At 37.0% G+C, this 21,240-nt stretch overlaps 1 long non-coding RNA gene across 1 annotated transcript; it reads right to left on the bottom strand.

Moving 5' to 3' along the window:
- Positions 1 to 18,113: 18,113 nt before the first annotated feature.
- On the bottom strand, positions 18,114 to 20,194 carry LOC139743010 (uncharacterized). Its single transcript, XR_011711734.1, has 3 exons — positions 20,117 to 20,194; positions 18,702 to 18,970; positions 18,114 to 18,243 (listed from the first exon to the last, which is right to left on the bottom strand). It is a non-coding gene; the product is annotated as an uncharacterized lncRNA (long non-coding RNA).
- Positions 20,195 to 21,240: the final 1,046 nt, after the last annotated feature.

Raw genomic sequence — 21,240 nt, 5'->3', positions numbered from 1 at the left:
GATGACGACACGATCAGCTCCGGTCAAATGAAACTGCAATACAAGCATCATACTTCCCCTTCAGTGTTAATCAGTAGAGATGTATGTTTGTAAACAAGTTAACAGAAGACAGAAGTAAGCAATAAAGTGTTGAATTAAGTGCTTTCAAAGGGACTGCATTGCTGATAACCTTGTTCTATTATCAGCATGCCTAACTCAGAACATGCTGAGAATATGCTACACTATGCATGGTTAACAAATTTTGATTTAACAAACCAGGATAAAGGGTTAATTCTGTCTACATAATAATTTGAGGTATAAAAATATCTTTCTCTCTTTTTTTTTGCACCATTTTCTGCACTAATGCATTATCTGTGGATGCTAGAATACTTTGCATAATTGTAAGAAATGATTTATACATTGTAGTAGCGGCTATAGGTGTAACGAATCCTGACTACACTGCATGCGTCTGCGCCTGTTGATGAGGACGAGTCATTTTACTTATGCTTAGTTATACCTACACCATCTACCCGGGGGCCACGGCAGCCCCGTTTTCCAGAAATCTAGTGCGCCGTGGGGAGATGGGATATCCAAAACTCATTCTCCTGTTTTGTTCCCCCTCCATATTCTAGTCTTGTTTGTTCCAGTCCTCGCTATACAGCAAGTATGTAACTATCAGACAACGTTTAAACGGTATCTGGCCAGGCTAGACTACACAAAGAAATTCCGTCGCGTGGCGTTACGGACCGTCTGTAAATCTAACTGGCCTGCTACGTTCTACCACGTTTTGTTGCGTTCACCCCGTTTTATTGTTGAAAAGTTTCGCTTTAGCACAAGGACTGTCATGGCAAAGTTTTTTTTTGACAGTGATTAATTTTAAAAAAATCTGACCACGGCAATCACGGCCTGTCACGTTTGTCCATGCCCGTCGCATCACGTTGTCTCCCGTCCATCCCGTTTAGTCCACGGTGGTCTGAAACGTGACTGCCGTGGCCGTTGGGATGCTGGTGTAAACGGAGCATTACCTTTTGTAAGCTTCCATGGTGGGGAATTTTGAAAGAGCTGGAGGCACTTATTTGGAAGGTGAAGTAACAGGCATCATGTAAGAACAATGTGAGTGATTTTAATAAAACTGCTAGAGGTTTTCTCACATCATTCCATTTACACTTCCAACAGACACACTCGCCATTATTATATTCCTTTTCATCTTTTCATTTTTACAGTTCTTCTTTCGTATACGTTACCATCAGAAGCTAATGATTTTGAGAAATTTTCTGTGCATGCTATGCAATGAACACTGCTATATCTCATGCAATTGTTTCATAAATCCGTGGAAATGCTTCTACTATATTTTGTTGTTCTAGTTTTATTTCTTGAGATGGCGGAAGTCATGAATATCTTGCTGAAAAACAGTCTAAAACACAACGAAAACTTGTAACAAAGTATGTCTCTGGACTGGAGGATGATGTTTCATAACAATTTATGAAGGCAGCATTTTGACTTATATGTATCTTTGTTTTCAAGTTTTTAGGAATCATGTTTTTATGACTTGAATAAGTTTAGTTATCACTGAGTGGGGCGCTGTGGCATAGTGGATAAGACTCTCGACTCCCGATCGGAGGACCCGAGTTCGAGTCCCGCCCAGTGCTTGCGTCCTTGGACAAGATGTTTTACCCACCACGTCCCTCTCGACCCAGGTGTATAAATGGGTACCTGGCAACGCTAGGGTAATAATAATGGCAGGGCCCTCTGGTAGAGCAGTGGCAACACTGAAGATGCTACCTGGGTAAATAAGACCTTATTATTATTATTATTATTATTATTATTATTATTATTATTATTATTATTATTATTATTATTATTATTATTATTATCATTAATTGATGAACATGTTCATACAATGTATGAATGATTGTGATGCGTTGTCTTGCATATCCAAACTTTCACTCATATAGATTGCCCATTTCCCCTCGTCAATTCAAGTTATTTCACAACTTAAACAAAATCTCATTCTACATGAAGATTTACTTGGGGATGTATACCACACCAACACTCACGACCACGTCGGCTTCACTTTGTCTCTTTTTAAAAAGTTTGACGTAGGCTGAAAGCATACTCGTGCTATAACCAAGACTTGTGCCCAAGACAAATCCTTAACCAGCCTGTTATAGATATGATCGTTCTTGTACACGTCATTGCCTTTATCAGTGTCCTCTGAGCAATAGAAACCCGTTCTTTCTGCACTTTCTTTCTTTTTGAGTTAGTTTACATGTGTGCAGATCTTGCCAGACCAGAGTACCAATTGACTTTCCCAAAGGATTTACATTGAATTAACTGATGACAGCTTTTCTGTATTTGTTATGAGATATGTACTTTGCAATTATTCAAAGTTCTGCTATTCAAAGTTCCACTTACTTTTGTTAGTGACTTACGAAATCAAAGTACAAAGTTTATACTGTGTGACGATGTGACTGAGCTTAATATTTGTTTGAAATAAATCACACACGCAAAGGGTATCTTTGCCATGTCAGTGTCGTTCAGTGCTGAAACTTTTTCTGTGCTGAAGATGGGCGCTCTGTTGTCAGACATCCCCCAATGTTGATGCACATATTACAGCATATGGTATTCTGCAAACTTTCTACCATGTACAGTGACGATGGACTTTGCAGTCAAATTCGCGTGTGCAATGTACATGCTGCTTAAACATTATTGAATACGCACAAATTTTGATGTATAGATGAACAATATTGTTAATCCATAGCCAGAACTCACAATAGCATGCGTAATATCCTTAGCTAGAACCCCTAAAAGCCAATAGACTTTGGTCTAGAGGTGAAATTTGTAATCCAAATAGCTTATTAAATACCCACAATAAACATTTCCGATAATCTTCCACAAAATAATATGTTGGCCCAAGGCTATTTAGCCTTTGTTACGAATAGTTATAGCTTGCACAAAAACTGTAATCTAAACATTTACATTCACACAAACTGACCAAGGGTCCTACTTGATATTTTTCTTTTTTAAAATGTACAATACTGTCTGTAGTTATCACGATTCAACTTTGATCCAAAGAATCCAGGACTTTGCCATAAGAACAGCAGGTACAAACCACCACCTGATATATTTGAATGCACACACAATCTTGAGTGAAGGATCATCGCATATTATCCCTTCTCATTTTCTGTGACTGCTGAAAGCAGCCTCCTCCCTCTTGAGATGAACTTTCATTATCTGTACGTATAGATACACACATATATATATATGTATGTATATATATATATATATATATATATATATATATGTAAATATAATACATATATATATATACACGCGTGTATATATACATATATATACACACACGCATAAATACATATATATATACATATATATATATATATATATATATATATATATATATATATATATCATATGTGTGTATATGTGTGTGTATGTGTGTGTGTTTGTGTCTTAAGTAATTCGTAGTCCACGTGTTGGTCAATCAATATCATCAATAACTCAGGAGAACAGAACTTCAGAAATTTATCATGCTGTCAATACAATCCATCCGGGTTACCAAGGATATGCGCGCTTGAAAGGCATATATATATATGAAGAGCTTGCTTCCAAAGGCGCTAAATCCATCATTTTTAATGGATTTTTTGGTTGCAAGCTCTTCATACATATATATACATATATATATATATATATATATATATATATATATATATATATATATTGTTTGTTGGTTTATTGTCATATTAGTTGCTATGATACTGTTGTAACGTGACACAATATGTACTCTGTTCTATAGCGCCTTGAGTATCTGTTTTTAGGTAGAAATGTGCGCTTTATAAGAGTCTCACTATCATTATTATTATTATATGTATATTTATTTATGTATATATATAGATATATATTTAATATGTATATATGCATAGAATTATATGCATAAAATTATATATATATATATATATATATATATATATATATATATACATATATATATATATAAAGTGCGAGAGATAGTTCTATTCCCAAACGTACGCGGTACCTCTTTGTGGGTAGCATATCATAGTGAAAATAATTATCAACGTCCCCCTCAAGTCTAATATCTTTCACTATGTATATATATATAGATAGATAGATAGATAGTTAGATAATGCATGCATAAATCTATATACATGTACATAAATGTTGTATGACCATGCACGTGTCAAAGAGAAAAGATGAAAGACGGGGGGGAGATAAAGGGAGTAAGATCCAGTTTCGGCGAAGGATAAGTATAATGATGTGCCAACATTGATAACATAATATTAAGTTCTGGTGAAAGAAGAACGAGAAAAATAACAAGTTGTAAAGCAGCATTGCCACGGAGTAAAACACTGACACGTTTATGAAAACAATTACTCTGTTATCTTTTCAGAATGCGTGTGGTCCGTCTTAATGTTACTTCTTAACATCTGGTATTTCCCACTGGTTTCGCAGATATCCCGTCTTGTTTCCGTATTTAGCAGAGAGTTAAAAGAAAACAGAGGAATAATGTCTCCTTGTTCCTCTTGCGGAAAGGAAGGAGTGAAAAGAGAAGACTTTAAATACAGGTCACTGTAACGAGAGTCACATTCCTTCTTTGGACGGTTGTTTCCATGGTAACTACATATTTACACTTCTTCTCAGCTTTGCACTGAGAATAAGACGCACGGGTTAATCGTGTTTATTCTCGAATGAATTATGCGATGTTCGGGCTAAATGGGCGTTGGTCTTTTTTTTTCATCATTATCATCGTCATTCTGAGAAAGGTCAATACGAAGACTTGATGTAATGCACGCTTCTCTTCATCATGAAAAATCAGAGTGATCACATTCAGCGGCTATCAAAGAAAAGAAAACTTTCAGACACTGACATGATTCAATTCGCAGAAATCCTTTCGCTCCGCGGTGGTATACGAGCACGTTTCTTTGAAGTATTCGAGTATATATTCTGAGTCGTGCACGGGGTTAATGTGTAGTGCGCCCGGTTACCTCATGGAATGTAATCATCCTCTGAGCCGTTTGCATTTTCACTTATACATTTCATAAATCATCGGAATAGCATTCGTCAATTCAAATCAAGTAAGACTACTTGATCTTCCACTGTTGGATGTTTGAATGCAGGAAATCAATAATAGATGTGAAATATAACGGCTTTGTTGTTTCTGTTTGAGATCCCACTTTTATATGCGACACGATCACACACAACAGACACAAAATCACGATAAAGACCAGTTTACAAACATATTCAAATTTTATGCATGCCTTCATAACAAAGGGTGTTCCTTTACCAACCAAAACGTCCGGCGGAGGCTTCTTCCGACGCGACCCGACGCGACGCGAAGTGGCAACAACCAAGACTCGCAAACTGATCGATTGCAAAACATTAATATTTATAATATTTCATTATAATGTTCTCGATATAGGCCTACTGAATCAATTTCACTGAAGATGAGTTGACATTTAAAAAAGAATGACAGAAAAACTAACAAATAATCACTTTTGTGGAATTAAAAAACAGAATAATCCGACATAGCCGTGCATCTGGCTCTAATTTAGACGGATATGTTATTCTAGATACATTCTCCTCCACAATTTCCGCCACAAAGAACAGAAAAGGAAATACAATCTGAATGATTATAACATCTGAATACAGACCATTGATCAATGTCCTAATTTCTTATAAACCATTGCTTTACGGTGACAATATACCATTGTGTCACCGGAACATTCTTTTTTTCTTGTTCCAACGAAATGGAAAACGAAACTGTTTTTATATTTGCAAATATATTTTCAAACCATGTCGATAATTCAGCCTATTATAGAAATATCAAATAATCTGTATACTGTAGAGTCGAAGTTGAAGATAAGAATACGATTCTTGAAATTCACGCTATACATAGAAAGGATCATTTGCAACTGTATGTAATATGCGTCCAAGTCGTTGATCTCTCGTTGATAATATATCAAAGATATAAGAATAATATTGAGTTCGAATTAAGGTCATTTCGAGTGCTTGCGATTTTTGGAGTGCTTTACGTATAGACGTTGCATGCCCGGATTCAAGGTTACATGCAACGTCACTTATTGTTCTGTGTTTGTTCTTAATTTGAGTGAGAAGACGTTTGCAGTGCAAAACTTTATCATCAAATATTGAAGAAAACGTTTGAAAAGTTCAACCACCATAATTGAATGAATAAGAAGAGATAACTGCGATGTATAGGCTCACGTCACTTTTACCACACAATATTGATTTTGTCTATACATTTCCTGCAAATTCTCAATTTGTTTCAGGTAAATCGCAGAATCAATGGCTTCAGTATCCGCGAAAAAAACAGAAAAAAAAGAAAAACAGATACAGACGGACAGAAAAGATGAGGACCCTGTCAGTCGTGTCATCACAAAGATTGATCTTCATAAAGAATAAAACTAAGTAAAGGAGGTGATATATTTTAACTCCACACTTTCGTCGCAGTGTTCGTGTGGACCCCGTGCAAATAATTCTGTTTGCGGCAGGTAAATCCCCGAATAAATGGCCTCAGTCTTCAGAAAAATGGTACCAAAAAGGACAGAACAATAGGTCCGGATTCGTGTTTATTTGGGGGGAGCCGCCCGTTTTCGCCCCGATACTCGCACTATGGAAAGCGACGCGTGCAAAAAGAACCGTCTCGAAACGAGGGGCGGGAGGAAATTCCGTGACTCTGGGGAGTGTTATCTTGGATTTTCCTAGATTACATACTACATGAACTGGGTCTCTTACAATCATTTTAGTCACGTGGCTGATGCAACATCACTTGCATAACACTCCCATTTATTTCAGACCCAAAATGTGTCTTGTGTTTTATGACTTGGCTGATTAAGAGACATCATTAATATGAAGATATTGCGCATTGTCCATTATCAAAGACGTTATCCCATACTAGTGATGATTAAAAACGCGATAAAATCCTACCCTGCCCTCTTCGTGGGTGTTCTATATGGCTAATGAAATTGCAAAGAGCAACGTCATAAGCAGTCACGTGACCAAAATGGTAATTTTGAGATCCCATTTTATGACTCCATAACAAATCAAACTTCCTCGCTATAAACTCGTTCCACTTCTTTCCATATTTTAGATGATCAAGTGATTACTTGAATTTCATTCTGAAAAAACAGAAATATTAACTGGATTTCTTGAATTTCATACGAAGACATTTTCTCCTGGTTATTATTCATATGATAGCCCTATAAACCACGACCAAAGGATATCGGTCTTTCTGTTGAACAGTTCGCGCTTCATATGCACTACATCACTACAAAGACCAGTGACCACCGCTTGAAAAGGAATTGACGGAACATTGAGCTCATAGAAAAGAGCAAGGGAATTGGCAGCTTCATTTTAGATCTATAGTCCAGTCGAGTCTACACCTTTCACATCGTTACTGAGCAGGTGTACCATTCATATCGCTATCATCATGAGCGGGGTAAAGATCCTTTTGGTGGTTGCGTTGGCCATCGCTCTTGCTGCGCCTTCTCTTCAGTGCCTACCTCCGAGGAGATCTTCTCCAGAGCGTAAGTTTGAGCTTTTCTATCCCTCACATTTCCCCTCGACCCTTTCTCGTTCTGTCTGCATGAACTTAAAGGGGCATTCCAGACAAGTAACATAATTCCACATCATCAAGTATGTAAATCAATAGTGCCATATAGATTTGTGGAATTCACTGTGGTTCTATACTCGGAAAAGCTCCCAAAACATGACACACTGAACAAGGCTGATGACATAGAAGGCTCAAATCACTCTAGTAATATAACGATGTGATGCCATTTCAATACCACTTGCTTTGCAAGTTCATCCACCTGTGTTGAATATTTATGCATGCTTTTTCCGTTTGTTCTGCCTGCCTTGAGCACCCAGTCATGAAGCTGCTATGTCATCCTTGTTCATTGTGATTTGGTATGAATTTTGAAACCATTCTTATTCCTCATCCATATTGCTAGATGTTCAAATGCAAAAGTCTAAAATCATCTTGAGGTCTACGTAAACAATTTTTTCCATGTAACACCCCCCCCCCCCATAACAACAACAACAACAACAACAGCAGCAGCAACAAAAATAATGATAAATAAATAACATATTCTTCTGCTGATTTGCCGGAGGTTTCACTACACTCAAAGATGCGTAATATATGCATCCATTTCTTTTTTTTACTTATTGCAACAAAAAAACAACTTTCGATTTCTGTTTTTGTCTTTAGTATCATGTCAATATGTCTGTATTTATGTATCTATGTCCCTTCAAAGTTTGTCGAAATGTTTCAATGCAATGGTTTATGTGTTTCCATAAAGAAAGAACATGATTCAAAGCGGTACAAGTCGCAATTTGACTTTCATTCATCTGATAAGGACAGTTCATCGAACACAATATACCGTAAAGTACTGTATATGTAAGACTGACAATACAACATCTTTCCCAACTTTCTGCCTATCTACAAAGTACTTATTTCCTTCCATAATGTACATTGCTGACTGTAAACCTCTCTTTACGTCTATTTTTTATCCCTTTTGTTTCTTTCTACATCATCTTATCTTCCCTATAAACATCACGCTTCCTGCTCTGTTGTGCTTGCGATCAATATAATCAATGAATACTGCTCCAAACGTTGATGTCAATAGACATTCACTGTCAGCACTGGTAAGGATACGTTTTGTCGCGAACCTTGATAACCTAACGCATGAATATTTCAATTTCATCGTTCACTTCATGTCATTCATTTCATTTCCAATGCAATTACAAATAAAAATCTTGAATACACGTAAGTACGTCAATCACGTCTAATCATTATTTAGGCAATATCTTTACCATGTGTGACACCACATGATTTTTCAAACTCTAAGCATATACCTATGTGATATACAGGGCCGACGCAATTGGATTTGAAAGGGATTAATCCTGGAAGTTGTACCAAGAAAATTGCCGCTAAAGGTTTTTTTTTTTGTATGTTTTTTTTTTTTGTTTTTTGTTTGGGTTTGTTCGTTTTTAGGTTTTTTTTTTCTTTTGTCAACCGATGAAACCAGGAAGTAAAACAAGAAATATATCCCTGCGATACAATAATTGTTATATTCTTAGAAGAGGTTCATCTGATTGGTAGAACTCTAATAAAAGCGAATTTCATTAGTCCACAATCAAAAATCTATTTACCTTGTGTGAGCTTTTGCCTACTGTTTTCTGCAGGCTTCTTCAGAAAAGGTAAATAGATTTTTGATTGTGGACTAATGAAATTCGCTTTCATTAATGGTTATAATCGTTATTCCGAGAGAGATTCCTTATTTCAAAAGTTCGTTTTTCCGAAATTTCCTTAAATCGAAAATGACACACACACACACACACACACACACACACACACACAAATAAAGATTCGATATTCCGAAGGCTTGTTAATCCAAAAACGAACATATTTTCGTAATTCGGACAGTTCGTTTGTACCATGAGAGATAATGTACTGAAGAGGCCTCTATCCCACAATTCTAAACATTTTTCTTCTTTTTTTTTCATTTTCGCTTGAACGATTGCCGTTTCAATTTCGGAGTAACGGATCTTATTTCACTTTCGGAACAACGAACCTTCAATTTGGACTAATAAACATTCGGAATGACGAACTTTGCTTCATTTTCTGATAAACAAAATAACGAACCTTCCCTATATGACAAACCTGCAGAATAACGCCACATACTGTTATGTTCCGATTAATGAACCCGTCTGTATCTTCAGGTTAACGAGCACCCATAGGTATATGAAATTTGTGCGTTTCGGAATAAAAAGCGTTATTTCTTTTTCGGATTCATGAGACTGCGAAGTAACGAACATCACCCCCCCCCCCCCCTAACAAACTTTAGGTTCCGATACGCGTCTAGTTTTAAACCACATGATGTTAAATCGGTCTTCATTATTGTAGTAATGTGTACGTCGAAATGCAATTAAAAAAAAAACAGATCTGTGTGTGTTGGCTAATGCTCATCATTAAAACGAAAGTGGAAGTGTGAATTTTGGATCGTAAAGTATAAGATATCCGCCTTTTATATCGATGGCGTTCCCGCCGGAAACTCAAGATCATAACAAAAAGCATCTTTTTTTATCTTTTCATCTTTCCTCTTCTTTGTGGTCAAGTGATTTATTTGCCGTCTGATATTTATGTTTGTGTTTTATCGTCCATATTTAAGCCACGTGACGCATTGTTCGAGGAGTCTTCATCCTGTGCAGGCGTTCAAGCCTACACCAAAGGATGTTCTTTTGTCTTGTATAGATCATTACGTTGCGTTAAACTTTATTTTAATGACTTCAACTTCCAACTACTATTTTCATACTAAACAAAAAAAAAATGCAAATGGTCGCAGAATCAAGTTTTTGGGTCAATCGGAAGAAATGGAGAGGAATGAATACATGCATAAAAGAAGATGACACGACATTGCTCCTGCGACAATTGCTCCGGTCTTATTTTCTCCAAGGACTTAGTTATAGGATTAGGGTTATGATAGAGTGTTTAGGTTTAGTTTGATGTGAGTATTAGGATTGGGGTTATGGTTACGTTTGGAAGTAGAATTTGTGTTTGACCCGCAGATATTTCATGGGAGTAATTGTCGCAGGAGCAAATGTCATGAAACCATAAAAGAGTCAGAGGCGAATATCTTTTGAGATACCAAATGCCTCAACAAAAAGCAATATAATAAAATTACAAAATTTTCAGCCTGCCTCAGGCTTTCGTCAGTGTATAGTGTACTGGTATACTATAAGACACGTGGAAAGTTCCAAGATGTATATATATATATATATATATATATATATATATATATATATATATATTCTATATATTTCTCTTAAAGAGTATATTTACACTCAGAGTTGTCTATTCAGCCGTGGAATGGCAATATTTGTATGGAATTTCGAATTGGTGCAATGTCATCAATTCGATTATCCGTCCATTACTCTGGATGAGTGACAGCTGTACTAACAAAAGTGATGTTAAAGGGGCATTCCAGACGATTTTCATAATTTCATATCATGACTTGTAGTTCATAAATCAACAGCTCCGTGTATAGATTCGTGGAATTTATAGTGATTGAGATGAGGAATGAGAATGTTTTCAAAATTTATAACAAATTTCAATAAACAAAGATGATGACATGGCAGCCTCACCATATTCAGAATGCATGAGTTTGGGCTCAAGGAAGCAGAACAAAAGAAGAAGGCATGCATAGACTCTTCACAGGTGAACTTGTTGAGCAAGCGGTAAATGTAATGGAATTACACTGCTATACAATTCTGAAATATATCAGGCTCTGATGTCATCAGCACTGTTCAGTTGTAATTTGTTTAGAATTTTCAGTTGTATATAATCTATAGTTACTCGGGGCTTACAGCCAAACAAGCTAGCTTTCATGTAGGTCCCGTCATACTTCTCTTTGATCAACCCCATTTCGATTTCGATTTTGACCAGTTATCATTACATGTAATTACTGTGTTATCACCATGTATATTGTTTGTTTTCTGCACATTGTTCACAAGGTAAAAGAACTTGTCTGGTTTCTGTTGTAATGTTCATAAATGAGAAGTATGAAAATAAAATGAATTGAATTGAATTGAATAGTTGTTCGAATGTAAACGTCTGAAAATCATCCGGAGGTCCCCTTTAAGATATCAGTATTAGATATCACCGGAATTATATTATGTACTCTCTAAAAAAGAAAGAGTGAATTTTCACTCGATTTTCACTCCCCTTGGTAGTGACGTCAAGGATCACTAGAAGTGGAGTGAATTTCGAGTGAACAGAAATTTCACTCCAAAAGAGAGTGAAAAAAGACGGAAATGTTTTTGCTGGGATGTTCACTCCTTTCTCACTCTAAATTCACTCCTGAGGTATTTCACTCTTTTGTCAGTCGTTTTTCACTCCTCTCTCACTCTCAATTCACTCCTATTGTATTCACTCTTCTTTAACTCCGGAGGTTTTTCACTCCTTTCTCACTCTTTTTTTCAATCCTTTTTCAATCTTTTTTCAATCCCAAACGGAATTACACTCTACATGAGCACACATCTCTATCACCATTGATCACAGCATTCAGTGCACTACTTATTCAACCCTGGAAGAAAAGTGACAATATAGTGATGAATTTGGGAATAATCCAGGTGGTCTGGAGCCATTTTTGGAATAATGAATACCAATCAAACTAATACAAACAAAAACAGCAAGCAACGTTCATAATACAGATATTTGTTAATATTAATGCATGTATTTAGAAGCCAACGATCCACCACTGGTAGCCCAGTGCATTGCCAACTTTGTGTTCCAGTTTTGAAAGTAAGTCTTACCCGAGCTGGATCAATACATGAAACTGAATAAATATAAGCTAGTAATCCAAATGGCTGTTGTTTCATTCTTTCTTATCAATTTATTCTTTCTTTAAGTAGCATTGAGGGGGATATAAGAAGATAATGTACTAATGCTACGCATGCTATGTTTTTTTTTGTTTTTTTTTTTCATGAGCTGATTCTCTATAATAAATGTGTGATGTCCACTGGATCACCTGAAATAAAAAAAAAAGGAATATTCCTCTTGAAATATCTAAACTTCAACTGCAGAGCAGTACACCATTACAAACAGTCGTCATGTGCTGAGTATCTGGTTTTCCATGAATTATGTGGCCAATAATAATTATACATATTTTTATCATTTAAGAACAACTGTCACCATAATCATCACAAGGTCCCTGTAAATATGCTATTCTAGCTGCCATTCCCAAAGCTCTACAAATGGAGAGTTTGTTTGCAAAAACTGCTAAGTCCATATGTGCCAAATGGAGATATTTGCGATTAAAGGTCAAGAAAAATAAAGAGAATAATAAGAAAATGTTTGCTTCTTTTGATCATAACTTCAAAAATGTACCTTTATATGTAGTGACCAATATATAATTTAAAAGGTATTATTTTGTACTTTATGACAGAGACCGTACTTCAAAATCTTCAAAAATGGACATATCGGTTTTTGCAAACAAACTCTTCAAATATTAACATCACACATTTCCCCGAAAATATGCCAAATTCATGAAGTTTGTGCAAAAGTGAAAAAATTTACAAGTACCCTTCCTGAACATGTTTAATTTTCGACTACAAGTGAATATAATTATTGCATGTTCAATGATAAGCTACAAAAGACTTGCAAAGTATAGTCACCATTATCTATATTATAATACAAAAACAATTACACATGTAGTAGGGATTGTGATTGCTTCGAAAAATTGACAAAAATACAAACATTTTCAATACTGCATGGTTAATCAAGTTTGGATCCTCTGTTTTGTAACACAGTGATGCTCTACAAGTACATTGTATAAATACCTAAACATACTCGATCAGAGAAGCATGGTCTTGACTTTAAGTAGGCTTTAGGTGGGGTATTTATGTAGATGATAGAGCCAGAGGGGGGCCTCCCTGGAACCCCCCAGACCTCGGCCATCAACCGTGCGATCATTACAAAATCCACACACAAATTGCCTGTGACATAATCTATAAAACGGTAATGTTGATTTTCAACAACAACAAAAAAAAGTACCTTGGCTAAATTATGCTAATTTGAGCATGAAATCAGACCATTTGCCATAAATAAAGTTCCAAAAAGGCACATTTTTTGTTTTTTGTGTAAATATTCTTTCTAGTGTCCATAGCAAATGAAAGAGAAAAAACTGTGCCATCAAAAAATTCTGAAGTATTTTTTTTTCTATTTACTCATGTATTTCTTTGTTTCTTACTTTTTGTTTTTCATTGCCTTTTCAATGAAATTTGTCAGCAACACGTCCAGCATGAAAATATTCATGTTATTGATTACAATCAATAACCCCCCAAAATAATCATGCCTTCATGAAATTTGGCATGGAATGTCAAAGGGAAGGAGGGCTCATAGCCCCCCCCCCCCCCTCAACCGGGCCTACTATTTATGGAAACAGAATTGCAATCAATACAGTTGACACAACATGTATCATATCATTGATCTTCTTCACCTAAATAAGGCATCATTGTACAATATTGAACACTTGTAATCCTTCCGAGTTTTGCCAGATGTAGCAACAACTAATGCATGCAAACTGAATTTCTTATAGAGTGATTTCATGTGACTTCATGTTGGCCACCATAATGGTGGCTTCCATAGCAAAGGCGATCAATATTCATTCATGCATACCTCTCTAACAAAGGTGTTCTTTTGCCTTAGGTTTCCCTGAAGTAAACATTGCTGCAGCTTTTGTATGCAGTCTTGATTTCTAGTCGGTTTAGGCAATTGACTTCACTAGGCTGCGTTCACATAGAAGTATACGGTATTCGCTATTCGCTATTCGGGCACCCAGTACACCATCACCCGCACCGTCAACTCGCCATCCCATGCAGTGAGGATTTCTTCCTCCTACATCCCAGCAAATCTTATTAACAATTTCTAAACTGCATCAGAATGTCAGTCTACATGCTTATTTTTGCTAAAGGGCAAATCCAGACCAAAATTGTCCTTATTTCATAAACGAGAGACGGTATACGCTGCAAGAAAATCGAACAAGCTCATTTCCCACTTTGCTATACTATTCTATGCTATCCGGTACATTCAAATAGTGCCCTCTTATGTGAACCGGTGTTAGGAAATCCTATCGTTCGATTCAAGCTATTCGCGTGCCTCGAAAACGAGCCCCAAATACCCAAATAGTATACTTCTATGTGAACGCAGCCTTATGGTGGGCAATTGTGACATCACTGCTAACACTCTATATCAAAATATGATTGTCAGTTGCAGGTTATCTTAATAATTTGTTACGAGATCAAGGGAAGAATTATCCATAAGTTTGACTTGGCACATTAGTGAACTAATCTATTTAACTCCATCTACTCTAATGCCGTGAATTTATCAATGATGGGCTGCAGATGTTTCGTGGAAAAAGAAGTTGAACCAATTGAGCTTCTACCCACAAGTTTTTCAAAGTACAGTACATCAATTACATAAAGGTGAAAATGTACAAAATAACTCTGGGTCCCGTAACCCTAGGGATCAATGATTCCCATCAATTTTGTTTCATTTTTTTAAAAGATTTTTCCCCCTACTCCAAAGAAGATGGATGCAATAAATTTGAGCACATGCATATTGTACTGCATCAATGCTAATCAAAGGGGTGACAAAGGTATGTGGTAACTGAAAGGACAAGTTCACCTTCATAAACATAAGGATTGAGAAAATGCAACAATATTAGTAGAACACATCAGTGAAAGTTTGAGGAAAATTGGACAATCGATGCAAAAGTTATGATTTTTTTAAATTTTTGTGTTGGAACCGCTGGATGAGGAGACTACTACAGCTTGTGAGTCATATGCGTACAACAGTATAAAGAAAATATAAAAGAAAATTCAACATATTTTCACTTTTTTCGCATAATAAAAGAGCAATTGACTTGCCTCTTTCTAAAGGCAGGGGGAATAATATTACCCATAACATTTATCGGTAACGAGTCAGGGGAATGTGTACTTTTTTCAAAAGATGGAATTTTGTGAAATTCTCTTTATATTTTCCTTATATTGTTGTACGCATGTGACATCTAAGTTATTCATACACTGCAGTAGTCTTCTCATCCAGCGGTTACTGCACAAAAACTTCAAAAATTCATAACTTTTGAACGGATTGTCTGATTTTCCTCAAACTTTCAATGATGTGTTCTACTAATATTGCTACATTCTCTCAATCCTTATGTTTATGAAGGTGAACTTGTCCTTTAATCACAACATGGAGACATGATCTTCATCCCAAGAGCATGGATGGCCATTGGAAGATTCTACTATTTAGCTGCTATTTGTAGCATTCCCCCCCCCCCCCAAAAAAAAAAAAAAAAAAAAATGAGGGAAAGAAAAAAAATTACATGCGAGTGTCTGTCAACAATTTTCTCTCTTGAATATCAGACCATAAAAAGGTTTTATTAAAGCAAGTCAAAATTGCCTGGAGAGAAGGGGGTGCTTAATCATGAGCGCAGCAAGATTCGTATCATGCGGAATGCCAAGTTGTGTGTGGCCAAACATTCTTTGATATGCTTGGAACACCTCACAGATGAATGTATTGATTAACATGTGGCCATGAAGAGGAGATTTTTTTGACTATATAAGTCAAAACTATTTTCAGTTACTAGTATATACAACAATAAACAATTTAAAACATTAACAATCACACATTCTATGCAACAAACTCTTTTCGTCGGCAAGCCCAGTTCTACTTTTAATGTTGAAGTGCTGCAGTACATCCTGGTAACAGCTTCATGCTAAACTACCGCTGAGCCTGATGAGGCTGACTCTTCAACAAGAATGTAAGTTCCAACGTCAGAGGAGCATATGCTGTATCTCAAAAGAGGAAAAAGCAAGGGTATTTAGACCTACACACCGATGGCAGCTGTCTCTTCTCAATGGGCTTCTAATCTAACGTTGGAATGGTGCTCGGTCCATGGGCTTGGTGAGAGCTGCAACTACTCTCTCTCTCTCTCTCTCTGCCTGAGGTGATGTGTGGTGTCATAGCTCCTCAAGGTCTTCAAACGATACTCAATGAATCCATGATCCTTGCCATACAGGTATACTCCTGAAATATAAAAATGCATTGTAAGTCAAAGCTTTTTCTTGAGTCTCAACAAATTTGACTTTGGCACAGAGTTGACTATAACTGATGAAGATCTGATAGCAGTAGAAATACATGTAGTGGCATTCTTATGGAAGAAAACGAGAATAGGTTTATTATAAATGAACGGCGCAACTGGCATGTGGAACTTAAGTTACATTACGTTATGTTGAAGTTAACGTTCATCGAACCCAAGTCATGGAATCAGGCCAATCTGCACACAACTTTATTACACATCTATGAGAAGGTACATCACAATCCCCACATTGCCTGTATATTTGCACAATGAGTTTATTAAGAAATAGATGCAATTTTCCTGTAAAGGCCATTTTTTTTTTTTTTTTTTTTTTGGGGGGGGGGGGGGGGAGGTCATGCCCATAATCTGAAAAACTTTGGGTCCTTGCCCCCTAACTAAACAAGGATGATCAACTCCTCGTTTGGTTGCTTAATTCTGTCCACTAGCTCTTGAGAAAAGTTGAAAATGTTGAAGTTTTTGCAAGCTAGATGAATAAGATACCATGTATGTCACTTAATCTTTGTGCTAAAGAGGGCTAAAAAAAGTTGTAGATCACATAAACTTACGAGTATAAACTTACATGTCCTTTTGCATCTTGTGTGGTGTCTCACAAAGTGGGGTACTGCATCGCAACTGCCTTGGCCACAACATCCTTTGCTCACTACTTGGTATCTGAATTTAAAAAGAAAGCAAGAAAAATGTTAATCATATTCTACGACGCAAAAATCAAAAATTTGGCCCTCATTTTAATCTTTTAAGTCGCTGAACTATTTTTGTTTTTTTTTTTCTTGGCATTAATTTCTATTGCTATTCAGTACCACTGTTTCAAGTACATTTATTGCTACTTGAGCCAGATATCAGTTAATACATATGAACATTTCATGCAGATAGGTTAAGTGTGAATGTGCACAGTTAGTAGAAAAATTTATACAAGATGTGATTATATTGAACTTCATGGCACATCAACTCCCACTTTTTTTATTAATCATTGTGATGATTAAATCATAAGTATTAGGACTATTATCAAATCAATATACATGTGGCCCGATGGGGCTACCACAAAAATAAGTCAGCGTGGAGTCTTGTATGTACACTCTGTTTACATGTTTTATACAAGTATACCAGTCTTTATTTTTAAATCTATAACCATCACTTCATTAACAATGTTACACTTACCGGTTTTTTTTTTTTTTTTTTTTTTTTGGGGGGGGGGAATTTTAGTCTGCTTTTCTCTATACTTGAGAAGACCAAAAAAAAACAACAAAAAAACCAAATGAACAGGCAAATTACATGGTTATATATTGGATGGAAATGTACATTGTAGTACAAGACATGACAATGGGAAACTGGTATTCCAGACCAATTTTCAAATTATAATAATAATATATGAATAATAATAATATTTTACATAATTGAACTTACACTGTACAGTTTTCTGCTTCCATTTTCAACAACAAATATGCTGCAATGATCTTGATGTGCAGATGTCTCCTCAGAACAGTCAGAACTCCTTCCCTCAGCTTTTGAAGTATCTCTTCCCCCTTGAAGTGATGTGTGTGTTGAATTCCTGGGCAAATAAGTAAAATTTAATGGTTTTATGAATAATACAAATGGCATGAGGATAGTAGGTTCCTCCAGTTTACATTATAAACTTGAAGAACAAAATCATTTAACATACATATTTGACATAAGCAACAGCTCTACTTTCAAATACACAACTCAAGACTGACCATAACATGGTTTTCAATTCTGTCGATACGGCAAGTACACGGTACACATTTTTCTTTAAATACAAGTACTAACCTGTCAAGACATTCATTGTCAGAGGGAAGGACAGCTCCAAAACTGCTCCATGAAGTATCTTGAAAATCATTTCTTCAAACAAAATAAAACCAACCAAGCATTCAGTCTCTTAATGTAGCCTCTTATGTAATTACTAAGACTCTAGAATGTAAAATAACTATAAATCAATTTCAAACTAGTCTCCCTTGATTAATCATTGTGGAAAACAACAGAATAGCTTACAGCAGGGTTAATGCAATGGAAGTCCATATCTCAGAGGCTCCTTCGCTGATGTTGGCCCGGTGTTTCCAGCATTCGTCAACCTTGAATTCAATGGCTAGTCGTTGTATGACCACATCTGGTACTTTGCAATCTGGTGATCTGCACCCTCTTCGTGTGACAGAGACTGTACAGCTATCAATATCTGTCTTTGTTCTCCAAATGATGACCCCTACACCGAGTTCCTTTAAATCACCATCACTCCCGAAGAGCTGTCATGTCTACGTCCTTATCTGGAGGAAAGTATGAAAACACAAGGTTCAGAAATGGATGTAGAACTTATTTCCACAAGACCATAGCATGCAGTTGTTTTGTCCACACAAATACTAAGTGAGCACCAATACAAAAGCTAGTAGGCCTAATTACTTTTTTAGCTACATCAGCATACAAGTATTTAATGTTAGAATTAAAGACCCAAAGATGATCTCTGCCAAATTTCAATACCTAAGGTCACCTGTAACTTTCATAAAAAACAATGTTGAAAATAGTTCCAGTCATCGTCTGCTACAAGGGGATCGATCTCCATGATGTGTGAGCACGCTGATCTTCAGATAGAAGTGCGATGTCACAGTGGACCAACACTTAACACGAACAGTACACGCATCATACTTCTTACCTAGTACAGTAGTAGATGATCACGACACATTACTGACGTGGGAGCTAGTGTACGTGGTATTCTTCCAGCTGTTTGGATGCTCAAATGTAGCGGCAAATAAAAGTCCTTTTTACTACATACAGTGTATATAATGAACAATAATCATAAAAATCACCAAATTTCACCATTCTTTATTACCGTACTGATCGAGATCACCATCTCGTCTGGCAACACAGACCAGTGTCAGTGATTCGGCTGTCAACTCAACAATAGCAATGTAGAGTACGTGTCTGGCGCTAGGCGCTTCTAATGTATTGCTTTAATTAGCACAGCTCAGTAACAGTTAGGACCCTATAGTTTAAGTTCGATCTCTACACTCGACCACAGTAATCTCTGTGTGATGATATGCTTACGAATGTCAATTCAATGACCAACGACCAACGTTTCATTCATCACTCTTTTTTTTTTTGTGTGAATAGTTCAAGCCCTAGATCCCAACGTGTACAATTAAAGTGTTGTCTAAAGACTCAACGTATTATTAGATCCCAACACCTAGCGTGTACCATCAGCTGAGTTTCGGCCTCGGATTCTAGCTGTTCGTAAGGTGTTCTAAATATGACCAGCCCCCATATAGCTAACTGTGTACAAACTATTGTACCGTGCATTAATTGTTCGAAGGAGCGCCAGTGCGGGCCCGGGGTTATTCGTATAGAACCCTAAAGGTAACTTACATAAATGGTCGTTTACGGAGAGGTATAATTAGATCGATCTATGGTTTGCTTACCTTCAAAAATGTGAATAATATCTCCGCCCCACTCAATTTGAAGACAGACATTTTCTCCCGTCCATCACGACATCCAGGCTCAGATTCTCACGATTGCACTTACAGTACACGCACGTAGATCTGTGATCCTATGCATAATACACGCACAGCTAGCACACAGCACGCAATTGCACACAGGGTCACAGTCCACGCACAGGCGACGCGTCGCTCTTCAGGTAAACCTGCCCGCGCCCAAGCCAGGGGAAATTGCGGCTGGTGATTGGCTTAGAGTAAACACATGACAGGGGAATTCTCAATTTCTATTGGCCTAGCCAAATGCGTTTAATTATGTATTCACTCAGAATTCACTCGGCTTAATTTTCACTCGGAATTCACTCGGCGAATGGGTTTCACACAAATTTCACTCGTTACAAGAGTGAAATTCACTCGACAACGAGTGAAAGTCACTCTTAATTGAGTGAAATTTTATTCACTCCTTCCGAGGAGTGAATTATTCACTCGAAATTTTTTAGAGAGTAACCATCATTCTGTAACCTACATTTTATACATTATAGGGAAACACTGCAGAAGAATTAAAAAAATGTGAAGTGCTATACATGCAAATTGTCCTTTTAATAGACCATTGCGTCATTTACATCATGTTTTATTTTGCTGTCGTTGTTGTTTTTGTTCATTCATTTATTAGCCGAAGTCGTTCCAACCACGCAAAGCCAGTCTGTCTGTGCAAACAACTTGTTCTTCAACGAGTGCGCCTCTGCGTGCGGTCCGACGCAGTGCGGTAAAACGGTCGAAGCTTGTATTGCGGTGTGTGACCCGAAGTGCGACTGCCCACGAGGCACCATGCTGTGTCCCGAGGGGATGGGGCCCCAGGACAGATGCGTGGAGGACTGCGCAGAATGCTACGAGGAGACAGAAACCACGCAAAGCCAGTCCGTCTGTGCAAACAACTTGTTCTTCAACGAGTGCGCCTCTGCGTGCGGTCCAGCGCAGTGCGGTAAAACGGTCGAAGCTTGTATTGCGGTGTGTGACCCGAAGTGCGACTGCCCACGAGGCACCATGCTGTGTCCCGAGGGGATGGGGCCCCAGGACAGATGCTTGGAGGACTGCGCAGAATGCTACGAGGA

This window comes from Diadema antillarum, unplaced genomic scaffold (genome assembly GCF_040938485.1).
Source record: "Diadema antillarum isolate AM-2024a unplaced genomic scaffold, OU_Dant_1.0 seq00001041_RagTag, whole genome shotgun sequence".
Classification (NCBI taxonomy): Eukaryota; Metazoa; Echinodermata; class Echinoidea; order Diadematoida; family Diadematidae; genus Diadema; species Diadema antillarum.
Note: the sequence above shows the minus strand (reverse complement) of the source record. Positions and strands in the feature narration are given on the sequence as shown.